Source organism: Cryptomeria japonica, chromosome 4 (assembly GCF_030272615.1).
Source record: "Cryptomeria japonica chromosome 4, Sugi_1.0, whole genome shotgun sequence".
Lineage (NCBI taxonomy): Eukaryota > Viridiplantae > Streptophyta > Pinopsida > Cupressales > Cupressaceae > Cryptomeria > Cryptomeria japonica.
This window is the reverse complement of record NC_081408.1, coordinates 50,529,621-50,546,058: the sequence shown is the minus strand read 5'-3', so window position 1 is coordinate 50,546,058 and position 16,438 is coordinate 50,529,621.

Sequence of the window (16,438 nt, the reverse complement as noted above, 5' to 3'; positions counted from 1 at the left end):
TCCTTATCATTTTCTCTGCCACTGCATTCTATGGCATTGTATTTGATTTGTTCTCTATACTCACATGACCTTAATAGTCCTTTTGAATATAATCTTCAATGATACCAATGAGGGATTGTTCTCAATTGATTGTTCCAAATGGCTTTGGCACCTCATTATTATTCTAAATAACTTGTACCAAACTGTGTTTTCTCTTATGTTGAAATAACCTCAATCATTGTCTTATGTTTGTCTACAAATGGTGTTCATTAGTTATTTCTTGTGTTTGATGGTTCATTTCATTTCAATCCAATGTGATTGTTGATCTCTAGCTCTATAAATGATCCTTATAATGATTCTCTTCAATGACAAACATAATTGTGTTGTTGATGACCATTTATGATTGCTACCTATTCAATATAGCTCTTGATGATAAGTTTATTTCTTGTATATAATATTGATTCTTGATTACTACCTATTGAATCTAATGCTTGATATTGTCCTATATGATATCAATCATTGCTAGTAAAAGCCACTGACCTGCCTTTGCTTGTACACCAATCACCAAGCTTGGTGTTGTTAAAAGAAACTATAATTTCATAATAGGAACCATTGTCAAGATTGTTTTACTAGAAAATTCCTTGGTACTAGAGCCACAAAATAGTCTTTTGATGGTCAATCACTAATCGTTTGATGATCGATCACTAATCTTTTGATGGTTGATCACTAGTCTTTTGATGGTCGATAACAAACTCTTATTTCTTTGATCGTGTCACTATATTTGAATCCTTGAAGATTTGCATTTGATGTTTCTCTAATACTATTTCATTTTGATTTGTTTATGCCCTTAAATTCTTGTAACCTCTTCTCTAATACTGGCAAATAATTTCAAATTTGCCTCTAGTCAAACATGTCTAGACCTAGGACTATGAACCTGTATCTTCCTATGGCTTACTATGTTTGATGTTTCTCACTGTGTATATTTGTATCATTGTACTCAAAATGAAGAATGGATTATGCTATCACTATTGCTATCATCAAGTCTTCTCTTTGGGCACTCTTTATGTGAAGTGTTCCTATCAATATGTCCTAATCATGCCTTGTGAAGGGGCTTAGTTTTTGTGTGGGATTTCTCTTCACTAGTGAAAGGCTCATGATTGTATTTGTCATTGTGAAGGTTTGAGAATATTTCTTCTTCCATTATCAAAATATTCTCATGGCACCTGTAGCATAAGAAATTAGGAATCATCACAAGATAGGTAGATCAAATCACAAGATATGATAACTCAATCATAAGAATACTCATTGAAATGAACCTAATTCCAAAGCACATTCAATAGAGGTATGGAAACAAAGTATTCAAAAGTAAAATTATGCAAACCAGATGTAGAATTGAATACTCCTTCCATGCGGCTCCATTATTGTTCTTTCCTCTTCAATGGGTTTGTGGATCTCACCTACAAGTGCTCACACAATTGAAAGCAAAAAGCTCAAGAGTACTAGAAACGAAAGTTCGGTAGTTTGATAGAAATTCGGACCAGGTTTGATTGAAAATCACCCAATTTATAGAGAAATTGGATAAATGACAAGATTGGCATGATGCAACTCAAATGGAAATTGCAAATCAATATGACAAATTATGACAAATTATGCACTTTCCATGCACAATTTGATTGATTGATAATTGATGACAAATTATGACACATTCTATGTCAAAATTGATTGATTGTCAATTATGACAATTTATGACAAATTGAAATGTCATTCCCATAGAATTAGGAGATGAAATAGGAGGGAAAAGAAATTAGAAATTTGAAAAATTAGGAAATTGAAATTGATGACAAATTAGGAATTAGAAATTGATAGAAATTAGAATTTAGGAATTAGTGAATTAATTAATAATTTTTTATTTATTAATCAATTCACAAAGAGGAATAATTAGCCAATTAAATAAAGATTTAATTGTAATGAGAAGACTTAGGATTAATAAATAATTTATTTAATCCTAAAGGAAGAAATGACACATTAGGTTAAATGACTAAATCATAAAACCCTAGAAGACAAATTAGAAATGCGAAAATGACAATTAGGTCTTGATTAAAGATAATTAATGTCATGACTTTGAATTGATAAATGACCAATGCGACAAAATGATTTGATTGATAAATGCGCCAATTGACGAGGAACAATGACAAATTGATCCAAATTGACATAATTGAGACAGACAATGATTGATAGTGAAATGATGACAAATCGGTCGCAAAATGACAAAATCGACAAGAGGACAAGAATCGACAACAAAATGGATTGCAAGATGACAAGATAATGACCACGATCGATGACAAATCGATCGTAAAATGACAAGATTAAAGGATTGATGATAAATCGACAAGATTGAAAAGAGGACAAAACCCTAATTAGGATTGACGATGTCCAAAATGATAAGATTGATGATAAGATTGATAAGATTGCTAGGAGGACAAAACCCTAATTAGGATTGACGATGTCCAAAATGATGACAAATAAGCATGCTCATTGATGCAATAAGATAAAATCGATCAAAATCATGACTGGATAATGTTGTTGACAAGACCAAATTCGAGGACGAGATGATTGAAGAATGTAGAAGAATGACTCGATGTTCGCAAATGATAAAAATCAAGTGCGTGACATAGGAGAAATGTTAATGCGACGCAAAAACCTAAAATGAGGCAATGCGCAAATGTTAAAGTATGACTTCGCAAGCGTTGACCATTTTTGGGTGTCTACATTTTGCCCCTCTTTGAGACAATGCGATTCTGAGCATTGTTTCAAAGAACAATAATGAAAATGCCCCAGACAATAATAATGACATATGCATGCCCCCTCGAGGAATTGGCCGGAAACATGCGGAAAAGAGGCCAATTGATCGATAAAAATGACAGGATCGAACGGACTGACAATCGGAGATCGGATGCATGAAGGACAAACAATTTAAGGTGCACAAGACCGCGACCAACATAAGATGGAGAGGATGCACATCCATCTATGCAATGACAAAGAGCTATAAATGAGACCAAGAGGGTGAAAATGACTCATTTGCAGTAGCGAAAGAGGAGGATTTGTTGCTCTGGACAAGGACACTTGCAGACAGATGGCAAACATTCCAATGGCGGATCACCTTGGAGAACGTGTACGCACATTCAGACGACCGGAGGACATAGGAGCAGCGGTATGTATCTCAAAAACCCATGTTTTGAATTTCATGAATTTTGATGGCTTACGGGACATTGCGGGGATGAGGAGGATAGAGGGAGCACCCAGTGACAGAGGCACGCACTCCTTATGACAGAGAGTGGACATATGTAGTTTGACATGTTGTAGTCAGCCTGCGGGCCATACTTAGGACAGATAGTCCGATTTTGTATTCCGACATGATTGTGATATGTGATATGATATGCATCGACATGATGGATGCAATATGTTATGACTTATGTTTTTTTGCATGTATGAATGACTTATGCACTTTGTATGAACATGTATGGATGTATTTTTATGTATTTTTTATGGATTTATGAAATGAAATGGATAAAATGCTTGATGTAATATGCGTGATGGAATTGTACTAACCAAATGGATGCAGGATGCAGCATATGTGCTTGGATATCGGAGCACTAGACCGAACTGACTATCCGATCGGACGGAAGAAATGTTAGTAAGAAATGAGATAGAGGACAGTGAAAGATGACAAAAAAAATTTGCTTTCAGTAATGCACTTTGTAGGTGAGAACCTTTATTTTTATTTAGCAAAATGGATGCGTAGCATCGTGGCATTGAAGGCCAGAGCTGAAATGCAACTCTTTTTGACAGACACATCATAGACAAGCAACAATCACAATCAAAAAAGAAAAGGATCATGAACCATCCCGGTCACTCTAAATCACTCAGTGACATCATCGAGCAACATAGGAACATGACCGAAGCCAAAGATAAATCAGTAAAAAGATAAGACTCACAAATTCAAGCAAATCAAACAAACATCTTGATCTTCATTGTCAAAAGTTGAACGTGCTGATAGGACGATCATGTTGTCTGGTTTCAGGAAATGTGATACCCCGTCTAAGACAGGACACAGTCTGGTTTCGAGTATACCACACCCTGTATAAGACCCATGATAATGTGACAAGGACAAATGATTTTGATGGTAACATTCGATTGATATGACAATGTTGATCAGTTTGAATGCTTGGTTTGATTGAATAAGTTCATCTGGTTAATGCATGATTTCATTAAAGCACAGCATTGGATTGATTGCGAGTGTCGTTGGATGAATGCTCAGTGGTTTGTCGATGCACAAAGGGAATACTTTATTACAAAAATGTGTGTTTGTGTGACTTTTATAAATTTTTTTGAAATTTTTTTTTTTTCAGGACTTTATATGATTTTTAGAGATTTTTTTCAAGACATTATATGATTTTTTTGGATTATTTCAGGACATTTTTCAAATTTTATGATCTTTTTTCAGGACATTTTTGAATTTTTATGATTGTTTTTTCAGGACATTTTTAAATGTTTTTGAGATTTTTTCAGGACATTTTCAATTTTTAAGAGATTTTTTCAGGACATTTTTCAACTTGTATGATCTTTTTCAGGACGTTCTGAATTTTTTATGATTTTGCCCCCAGTGTCTAGCAAGGCAAGGAATATGACAGGTGAATAAATAGGCTTGCTGAAATGATGGTGGATAGAGGGAAGACAAAGGCCTTTTATTATGGAGACAACGCAGATGCAATTTCCAAGAGCTATTGCGTGATGGGACAAGAGACTGGATATGACAATGTATAGCAGTGACATGGCATGAGGGACATGTCAAGAGGTGTTTTGAAAAATATGTTTTGCATTTCATGACCTTATGTCAGATCAAGATCAAGGGACAAAAAGAGTGTATGGATAGTGATAAGATATGGATAGGATAAGCAAGACCAAAAATGGATAAGGGATATGGACTGAAGGTCGGGATAGGATACGGGATAGTGGCAGAAAGTTGCAATAAGATAGGGAATATGGATGAAAAGTTATAATAAGCAAATGGATAAAGACCAAAAGCTATGATAGACTAAAAGCTGCAAACAAGATACATGATGCTCATGAAGATCGTCAGCCTTGTCAAGATCAAAAGTGGAAAAGGGAAACTGGACATGAGGGACAATAGGATAATGGAGGAGTATGACATGGTATGATAGGATAATGAAGGGCAATAACAGGGGTTTGATAGGATAATGGAACAATGAAGGACAAAAGGATATGAAGGAGTAAAACCTGCCCCCAAGTGTGGTGTGCAAGAAGTTCATAAATTACGCATGACGCCTGTTTGCCAGGTTTTCATCATGGTACTTGCCCAAGGCGCCTATTTGCCAGGTTTTCACCAGTGGACGAATTATTTTTGTTTTATTTTTTCTTTTGTCTTTCTTTTTTTCACTTTTTTTTGACTTTTTGACTTTTTCAATAGAAGATGGACACATGATAGGGAATGGAAGAAGGACTCAAGCATCTTTTTGTTTGGATAGTAGCCTTGAAAAAAATGGACCATGACCTTTAAAAGTATGCTCAAAGACGTTGGTAGGATGAGGACATGGAAAATGAGATGAAACTAAGGCAAGGATTTATGCAAAGGATTGGACGAGAGGGATGGAAGGATGGAAAATATGCATTGGATAATGGATAGGGTATTGGAAGAACTGGGCTTGAGTGGATGGAAATGAAGGCAAGATCAACATTGGCACACACCTTGCGGGGTGATGGACTGATGGAGGACAAATGTATTTTGGATATTGAGATTTTGACGAAGGAACGACTATGGATTTTGGGACATAAGGGCCCAAAACGGATGAAGGATGTGATGGAGAAATACACTTGGAAGGTTTGGATGGAGGAACAGCAATTTTGGATGCCAAGTTGGATGTTTCTTTAGGCTTTTGTGCTTCAAGGAGCCGCTTAGGGATCCACATGGGTTTTGATTTTTTATGCTTTTGTGGTTCCTTGGAGTGCATTGCTTGCACAAGGGATTTAGGAACCCATATAGATTTTAACTTTGCTTTATTTTGCTCAGTGGGCCATTGTGGCCTTTTGTATTTTTCTTTTTCTTTATAGATCAAATTGTTCTTTGTTTTGACATGTCGATTATATTGGACATGTTGATCCTTGAATACATGTGGATTGCTAGACATATGACTTTGATATTTGGCATCCAAATTGCTTGGAAGAGGGAATGAATGTCGGTGTGGATGGGAAGGATATGGAGGCCTGTGGGATGGATGGAAGGTTCTCCAAGATGTGTGCCTTTGCTGATGTTGCATAGGAGATGGAGGGATATAGGGACCTAGAATGGATGGAAGCGATGATGGGGAAGGTGGACATTTGGATTTTGACTTTGAAGGGATACCAACGCCTTGAGTGATTTTATTGAGGCCATGACCCTTAATATTTTCTTTGATATGGAAGGGTTCTTGCTTGTGAAGGTCCACTCCTTTGCCTTTATCAATATCTTGACTTGTAGGATACTCTTTTCTTTGGGAAGAAGATGCGAGTTCATTATGAGGTGGATGTGATATGAGAGAAATAATGAGATCTTGAAGTGGATCGGATTGGACCAAAGTGGAAGAACCCATTGTTAATGTCAGGGGTTCATGAACATCTTGCACTGACACGTTAGAATCATGAGGGGGATTAGGATCATGAGGGGGACTAGGGTTGTGTAGTGGACATGGTTCAATGATAGGATCTTCAAGAGATGGAATGGAAGAAATAATGGGATCGTCAAAAGAAATACGATCTTGGAGTGGATATGCGGGATTAGGACGTGGAGACAGAGGGACAAGTGGATCTTGTGGAGGATCTGAAGGAATGATTTGATCTTGACAAGGAGGAAGATCATTGGAATCTTCTTTAAAGGTGCTTTGCTCTTGACTTTCAATGGGATCGTCGGAAAGGATGGAAAGGATATCTTGATCTTTCTCAGGAAGTGGAATGTCAATGGGATTTGAAAGGACATCATGTTCATGAAATGGAAGGAGATCGTTTGGGATTGGATGGACTGGTATATCTTGATCTTGCTCGGAGAATGGAGTGTCAATAGGACTTTGGATAGGATGGACAAGAATAGGGGAATCATCGTGAGTGTCTAGGAACATGGAGTCCTGGTCAACAATTGGATGGGATGATAAGGTTTCAGGATCTTCATCTTCATCTTCTTTAGGACTCATTTCTTCATGCTCTAAATTATCCTCTTGACATGAGGTTGGACTTTGAATATGCATGGGGGATTTTGGCAAGGGATTAATGCTTTGGCATGAAGGAAAGGCAATTTGAACATTTGTAAGATCAGACATTCCAATCGTAAAGCTTTCTTGCATCTTAGATTTGGGTCCACTTTTTGGTATTTGAGGAATCACTTCTTGTTGAGGGACACCTTTCATCAACATTTGTGTGGCCTTCATTTGATCTGGTGTTAAAGGTGTTGCATTAAACAATGGATTGTTTATTATTTTGAGTGTGGACTTTTGAGGAATAGTCACTGTCAATGCCTTTGAAACACGTTTACTCATCAAGGTAGGTTGGGTTTCTTGTTGCACATGTTCTTCATTTGGATGCGGAGAGAAACTTAACAACTCACCGCCTTGTTGTTTTTGCACATTAATTTGCTTACTTGAGGAGGTCACATTACTCATCATGTCAAGATATTTTTGTGGGAACCTCTTAAAGAGCTTATTCAAGAATTTATCCATCTTTTTTGTCAACTTTGGATCCTTAAGGTACATAACAACATCATCAGAGACATCAAAATCGGATGAAGAGTCTGGTTGGACATTTGGATTTGTTTCTTGGTGAATGCCTTGATCTGAACCACATCCTTGAGATAGAGTTGGTTCTTCAAACAATGTTTGTATTTCTTGTTGCAAGCTGGACTGATTCCAATCGAAAGGTGTATTTCCTTTTGGAGTTGGTGAAACACTCCCATGTCCTGGTTTCATAGGTACAAACACTGGTTCATATAATAGAGGTGGTCCAAGTTGAACCGTTCCATATGGTGGTAGAGATGTGTTTAATGAACCTTCAACTTGCACTGTTTGACTAGTTTGACACTGCGAATTTACTACGTTATCCATGGATTGATACATTGGTTCACTCATCTTCTTAGATCTTGATCTTGTCTCAACAGGCATGTCACTTATGCAAATGCAATTTTTTTATTTTTTTTGGAAATTTTCAAGGATAATGTATGATATGCAACTAAATGCAAACTAAATATATGAAAATGCAATCTATGTTTTTGGTTGTTTTGAAGATTTTGACAAACTTTTGAAATGCAAATCTAAGAGATGGACCCTTAGGAAATTGAAATGATGTCTAGACCTCAAAGGACAAAAGGACTTAATTGACAAAGGACAAGATGACAATGTCTCCCCTATATGCTTGGATACTAAGCTAGGTTTGACGAAATGATATTGATGACAAAAGGACAAAGGACTTTGATAAGGTCTAGACCTCTTACAATGACTTAGGGTTTACCAAAGATTTGGATTGCTCAAGTATGACAAGACCTAGGTTTGATACTATATGCAAAAGGATAATTAATATGCAAATGATCTTAATATGATATGACAATGACTTAGGTTTAATGAAGAGGCTTGGGATATGCAAATGCAAATGTATGACAATGTCCACCTAAGATGAAACCTAGGGTTTAATTATGAAATGACATTACTCTTATGCAAGAGGATATATGAAAATGGATGACTCTAATTGGTATGCAAAAGAAGTATGACTTAGGTGAAACCTCACTTTGATATTTGATAATGACTTTTGAAAAATGCAACCTAGGATGAACCTAAATGTAAGTGACATAAGAGTTGAGACAAGTTTTTGAACAACGTTGGATAACCATGCTTGAAGGTGTGTTTCAAACCTTGTTGAATGTTTGTTGGATGAATGTCTCTTGTGTTTGAGCTTATGTTATATCAATGTGTTGGCTCTTGAAATGGTATTCAACTTTTGACAATCAAAGAATACAAGATATTGCAACTTAGACTTAAGGCAATCATGCTCATTTCCACATTCCTTAGGGTAGGCAAAGACATTAGGTACTTGAGAGGTAGACTCATTATGGGATTCAAGGAGAATACATAGATGCTTGACCCCATGGGCTCCCCTCCACAACACTCACTTCTCAGGGCAGCCAAGCATCAGTCCCCATGGAATCTCCCCATGGCGAACTTAGTATCTCTTCCAAGTATCCGAATTTGTCCTTCTCAAGCAACTAGAAGGGTTTTTGGCCTCTAAAAACAAGGTATGTAGTAAGGATTTCTGTTAAGCATTACTCCTTGATGTCATGCAAGCATGATTGAGACATTAAGCCCATCAAGATACCAAACAAATGTAGTCGTGCAAGCACGATTTAGACCAAGAGGCCCTACTTAGATGTTGATATGAGAAAGAGTTTCAAGGGTCATCACTTCCCAAGTAACTGCAATTCCCATGTAACACTTCCTTCAAAGCTTTCGCCCATCAGGTATTTTTTTATAGTGAGTTAGAATGCCAAGGAATTCTAGCCGTACTCACTTTGGGTCGTTCCCTTCTCACGATTATCACTCGCTTGCTAAAGCAAAGTGGTCGGGAAGGCAGGCCCTCTAATGGAGACAAACAATCAACAACACAAGTATGGTACCGAAGATCTGGATTTCTGATCACCCTAAGAAGGATGAGAGCATACTCTCCTACTCCAATGTCATACTTAACAATCAAAGAAAACAAAGGTTCATTTCCACCTATTTATAAATCACTAAGTGCCTAATTAGAAAACTCAAACACACAATTTGGTTGTTTCTCCAAGGCAACCTGCAAAACACATGTCAGAAGTTTGATTTGTAGTCTTTGACCATCGAATCTGCATAACACACGTTAGTAATTTGATTTTTAGTCTTTGTCATGCATACGCCAAGATCCTGCACAAATAATCAGTACCAAAATCCAAAGCATAGAAAACAGAAAGCAAAAAACATCAAAAATTTCAAGTAAACTGCATTTTTTTACCCTCTGATCTGGACTTTACACAAGCGCAGAAGATAGGACACAAGCGCAGGTTGTCAAACATAAGCGCAGAATGTATTGACACAGGCGCAAGACTCTTCAACACAGGCGCAAGATGCTTCACACAGGCGCAGGATGTGTCCAGAATGCACTGCACAACCCTGTTTTTGAGTTTTGACCTGCAAATCAGCTTAGAAGGACTCCAAAACACAGTAAGATGGTTAGAAGGTTAGTGTTCACGTCGGGTTCACCAGTTAATGTAGCATAAGAAATTAGGAATCATCACAAGATAGGTAGATCAAATCACAAGATATGATAACTCAATCATAAGAATACTCATTGAAATGAACCTAATTCCAAAGCACATTCAATAGAGGTATGGAAAAAAAGTATTCAAAAGTAAAATTATGCAAACCAGATGTAGAATTGAATACTCCTTCCATGCGGCTCCATTATTGTTCTTTCCTCTTCAATGGGTTTGTGGATCTCACCTACAAGTGCTCACACAATTGAAAGCAAAAAGCTCAAGAGTACTAGAAACGAAAGTTCGGTAGTTTGATAGAAATTCGGACCAGGTTTGATTGAAAATCACCCAATTTATAGAGAAATTGGATAAATGACAAGATTGGCATGATGCAACTCAAATGGAAATTGCAAATCAATATGACAAATTATGACAAATTATGCACTTTCCATGCACAATTTGATTGATTGATAATTGATGACAAATTATGACACATTCTATGTCAAAATTGATTGATTGTCAATTATGACAATTTATGACAAATTGAAATGTCATTCCCATAGAATTAGGAGATGAAATAGGAGGGAAAAGAAATTAGAAATTTGAAAAATTAGGAAATTGAAATTGATGACAAATTAGGAATTAGAAATTGATAGAAATTAGAATTTAGGAATTAGTGAATTAATTAATAATTTTTTATTTATTAATCAATTCACAAAGAGGAATAATTAGCCAATTAAATAAAGATTTAATTGTAATGAGAAGACTTAGGATTAATAAATAATTTATTTAATCCTAAAGGAAGAAATGACACATTAGGTTAAATGACTAAATCATAAAACCCTAGAAGACAAATTAGAAATGCGAAAATGACAATTAGGTCTTGATTAAAGATAATTAATGTCATGACTTTGAATTGATAAATGACCAATGCGACAAAATGATTTGATTGATAAATGCGCCAATTGACGAGGAACAATGACAAATTGATCCAAATTGACATAATTGAGACAGACAACGATTGATAGTGAAATGATGACAAATCGGTCGCAAAATGACAAAATCGACAAGAGGACAAGAATCGACAACAAAATGGATTGCAAGATGACAAGATAATGACCACGATCGATGACAAATCGATCGTAAAACGACAAGATTAAAGGATTGATGATAAATCGACAAGATTGAAAAGAGGACAAAACCCTAATTAGGATTGACGATGTCCAAAATGATAAGATTGATGATAAGATTGATAAGATTGCTAGGAGGACAAAACCCTAATTAGGATTGACGATGTCCAAAATGATGACAAATAAGCATGCTCATTGATGCAATAAGATAAAATCGATCAAAATCATGACTGGATAATGTTGTTGACAAGACCAAATTCGAGGACGAGATGATTGAAGAATGTAGAAGAATGACTCGATGTTCGCAAATGATAAAAATCAAGTGCGTGACATAGGAGAAATGTTAATGCAACGCAAAAACCTAAAATGAGGCAATGCGCAAATGTTAAAGTATGACTTCGCAAGCGTTGACCATTTTTGGGTGTCTACAGCACCATTTTATCTTTTCTTGCTAATGATTTCTTGAATACAATAGTACTCTTATTCATTATTTGGGACTGGTAAACATGCATTAATGAATCCATGTCTTAAAATTACACAACTATGAAATGTATAAGTAATCCATGATGAATATATTGAGAAAACTACAATGATAGTAATATAAGGAAGTACAAGGAGGGAGGATGGTGATGAAGTCCTCTTCTAAGCAGCCCACCTCATGGTAGTTAATCGGTGGTCCCATGAGGCCAAGGGGGTGTAATACGGAGACCACCGCTCTTGGGCTTAGAGGGGAAGCAAATTTAGGACACCCTATTGTATCTTTCTAGTCTCTATTATAATTGATTATTAACAAGGAGATAAGGTTGGAATTGATGAAGGGAAATGGTGATAGGATACCTCACTAGGTATCCCACCTCATGGTATGACCTCATGAGGTATTGCACCTCATGGTATGAGGCCAAGGGGGCTCTGGCTTTCACTCCACCCTTGGGCCTAGGTAGAGGGTCTCTTGGACACCTCATCATTCCTCTTACTCCCATTTTTTTATGATTGAGCTCCTAGAGGGTGTTGAACAAGGCCCTAGTTATGTTAATTTAGGCTTAATTATCTTTCTTTAGGGATATATAGTATATTGGATGGTTATATATATTGTTTCCTATCACATTTTGAAGAACCGAGAGGAGGAATAGAATCATCACAAGAAGATCATATGAAGAAGAAGATTATCTTATGCAGTTGGTATGAAAAGTAATAAGATGCATATTTGAATGAGAACTACATCAGGTATGATTTCAAAGGCAGCCATTATGAGATCGTTCTTTGCATTGTAGCCTTATCAATATAACATTAGAATGTTGTAAGATTATAATTCTCTATTTGAAATAGAAACCATATCTCTTTAAGTGATATTACCGTATTAGACATTGCATGTACTAAAGTATAATATCTGAAACAACAATACTGTAGTGAGTTATGGCAATGTCATACCTTACATTTAATATATTATGGGATTGAATTGGAGATAACACTTCAGTCATAGTGAACCTAAATAAGTGTGTGACATATTCCCCATTATCTAATTCAAGATAAGCTCTAAATCTTGAGCTTTTCCTAGATTAATTTTTTTAGTTAAATATTATAACATACTGTATTCGATTTTTCATAAAATTATACTTATTAAAATATTACAATTCTCTTATTAAGTTGGAATGATTGTCTCGGGACTGAATACATCAAATCCCAAACGGGGACATTACAAGTGGTTGGGAATGAAATTGGACTAGCAAATATGGACTGAGAACAAGTTAATGTTGTGTCTAGGGCGTTAGAGATGATACTTCAAATCTAAACTAGCTATATCACCCCCTTAATTGTGCCACGAAATCACCCAACAATGGCATCAAACATGAATTTAGACAAAATCGCCCCTCTACTAGGAATGGTGTCAAATGCAAATTCTCACAAATCTAACAATGGATCCCCCAAAATGGTATGACCAACCCCCCAAATCTTTATCTTCCCAAACTAGACATATCCCTTCCATGTCCATGTAGATGGATCCAAGATAGAGATATGGTACATTCTACCATAGCCTAGAGGAAAAAAAACACCGCCCCATAGCCATTGCACACAAGAAACTCTCACAAATGGATAACAATTATATAACAAAAAAAGAGGCCTTAGTATTGGTGTATACACTACTAAAATTTAGACACTATTTACTCTCTACATTTATATTTTATACTCAACATAAACCATTGAATTATTGCTTAAACAAACTAGTAACACAAAGAAGAATATGCAAACGCTGCTACTCTTTCAAGAATTTGATTTGAACCTTATGATAAAACCAAGGAAAAATAATTAGGACCCTATCTATCTTTCTAGAATCGAAACTGAAGAACTAGATGACTACAAAGATCTCACTGGCACAAATCTATTTATAGTAACTATGGTATCATTAGAGGATGTAGCAACTTTACTATCCACAAGAGAATTTCCACCAAGTATATCACCGTAGGACAAGCAAAAACTTCTACAAAATTATCTAGCCTACACATTGATTGAAGGAGAGTTACATAGAATAGGGAAAGAGGATATTATCATAAGGGTAGTCTATGAGAATGAAAGAGAAGATATACTTAGGTAATCCCACGAAGGAATATTGGTGGTCATAATTCAAGAGAAGTTGCCACAAAGAAAGTAAAATTGGCAAGACATTGGTGGCCACAACTTATGATACCCACGCAAGATATGGATGGAAACTAAGGGCACAAATAAAAACCCTACATACTCAAATGTTGCAGCTCTAAGATCAAAGAGAAGTAATAAAGGACCAAATCAATTAAGAGAGGTAGTGATTTTGAGGCTTGCATAGCATCCTTTGTGATACACAAAGCATGGAACAAAAAAACAAATGAAATCCACTATACCAAAAGCCAAATGCCTTCTACCTCGAGTCCAACAAGAAAAATCCCAATGAAACAATAGCACTATTTGACTCAAAGAGATCTAAAAGAACATTTTGTCTACAAATTAAGTCTTTTTGCATATCTTGTGGATAAGACATAATTTTGAAAGGGGGTGATGTGTTAGGATAACCGATGGACAACTGAGAGGGGGGGTGACTCAATTGTCAATAGATTATATCAATCAATCCACTTTACAACCTTTAATCGGAGCACATAAACATTAACTACTGGAATAGCATAAACAGATACCGGTAAACAATACATCTTAACAATGAAACGGATAATCAACACAATGCAACCATACCACATAACACCATTATTTATATGTGGAAAAACTGGTAAAGGGAAAAACAACGTTGGGAAGGCTACCCACAGTCAGATGATACTTCTGCAGAAAGTATGTGCTACAATGAGGGGCCTGCACATGCAGGAAGGCACACTGCCTAGAGCGTACTACTCATTACAAAAGAGTCTCACTGACTACAAAGAGCTAATAACCACCTCAAGATAATTGGACAACAATCCAGTAGAATGAACTGCCATAGATAGCATCTACCATGCCTGATTACAGTCTCAGTTAAGCTCAATACCAGAGGCCTTTGACCTCTTACATAAACCCAATTCGATCTTCAATGATCAACCAAATTCTTTACCTAAATGATATTACATTATTCGCACATTATATTCCACTGCCACATCCATGATCTACAATGAGATCTTACACCAATTTATACAAACCCTAAGGCCTAAACCAATTAGGTCGGTCACCTAAAAGATATTACAATAAGATCATTACATACATCCATATTACAATGATATGCCATGTTGGCTTTAGACCAAAACAACATTAACCAATCTATAAATTATCTTGGTAACATGTACAGAACATGTTAACATGATATCAGTCCATAACCTAGATAGGTACCAGACCTATTATGAGTCCAACATGCCAAATAGATGTCTCCAACTAGTCAAGGCACGATCAAGGATCACCTTCTACATCCTAAATTCCATCTAGAAGCTACACCAACAACACTTATGCATTTTGTCAAAGATTCTTAGTAAAAGCTCTACAGATAAAACCTTAAACCCATACTGGTATAGGCTTTGTGAGATTTTGCCAAGATCTAGAGGCAATGGAAAGTACAAATAAGAGAGACAGAGTAGATGATAGGAATAAACTATATTCTATCAAGGTAAAAATATTGATCAATTGGATCATCAAAAGTTGTTATTACAATGAATATGAGCATGCTTATATAGGCAAGGCTATATGGATATGTGAGCATACAAACAATGACATGTGGATCAATAAGAAACAAGGGTAGGTAGGAGAAACAATAAAATATTTCACATGAGGTGGATCACCCACCGAAGGTGGAATTATCACTCCACAATAGGTGGATATGATAAAGTAGTAACAAGATCACACTATAAAAGGTGGAAATTCTCCTACACACACTATCCCAATGTGGCACAAACACCCAAGTGTCTCATACCCAAACTACTATGAAATTCATTTCTTAAGTAAACTTAAGTAAGGTGTAATAACATCCATGATGAATAATTATTTACACCAACACCCCCCCTTAAGTGCAACTTAGGGAATGCACTTAAGTCTACAATGCAACTAAGCAATGCAAGATGGGTCCCGGCTACAAGGCCATGTTAGGTACCCATGTACAAATGCAAATGTACACAAACCAAAGCATTGAAATCTCTCACAAAGAAGGGAAAGAGAGAAAACCAATGGGAAAAAACCTTCCCTTAAAAGAGAGTTGAAAACTAGATACAAAGAACTCTCAAAGAAGTGTGTGAGGGACAACACCCCATGTGAGGAAAAATTCCCCCCCATATGAGAGAAGAAGAGAAGCTAGGTATCCCCCCCTCAGTGTGGAATCTTCACCAATGATAGAAGCTCAATGACATATGAAGAAACTGCTCCACCAATGTTGAACAACATTCCTCCCCTTAGGAAGAAACAAAACCAAAGGTGTATCCATGAAGTCTCCCCAATCATGAAGGGAAGATGTATGAAAAAAACTCAAGATGAAAGGAATCTCTAAAAACTACTCATGTGTCCCCATGTCGATGTTGAAAGATACCCC